We start from the raw sequence: 244 nt of genomic DNA on the forward strand, positions 1-244 counted from the left end.
GCTGCGCCGCCCGGCGTGCGGATCTCGAGGCAGGCTCTGTCCGGGGGGCCGGGCTGGCGCGGGGAGGCCGGCGGGGAGAGGGGCAGTGGGATGCATCCGGCCCTGGCGAGGAGCGAGCAAACTAGGGGGTGGCCTGAACGCGCCGGAGGAGATGAGGTGCGGGCGGCCCTGGGGAGCGATCCGCGCAGCCCGGGGCTCCCTTCCCTGCCACCGACCCGCAGCGGCGCCCCCGGGCCCAGCTGTG

The sequence above is a fragment of the Gavialis gangeticus genome, unplaced genomic scaffold (genome assembly GCF_001723915.1).
Source record: "Gavialis gangeticus isolate Ggan-Ray unplaced genomic scaffold, GavGan_comp1, whole genome shotgun sequence".
In the NCBI taxonomy this organism is placed as follows: domain Eukaryota; kingdom Metazoa; phylum Chordata; order Crocodylia; family Gavialidae; genus Gavialis; species Gavialis gangeticus.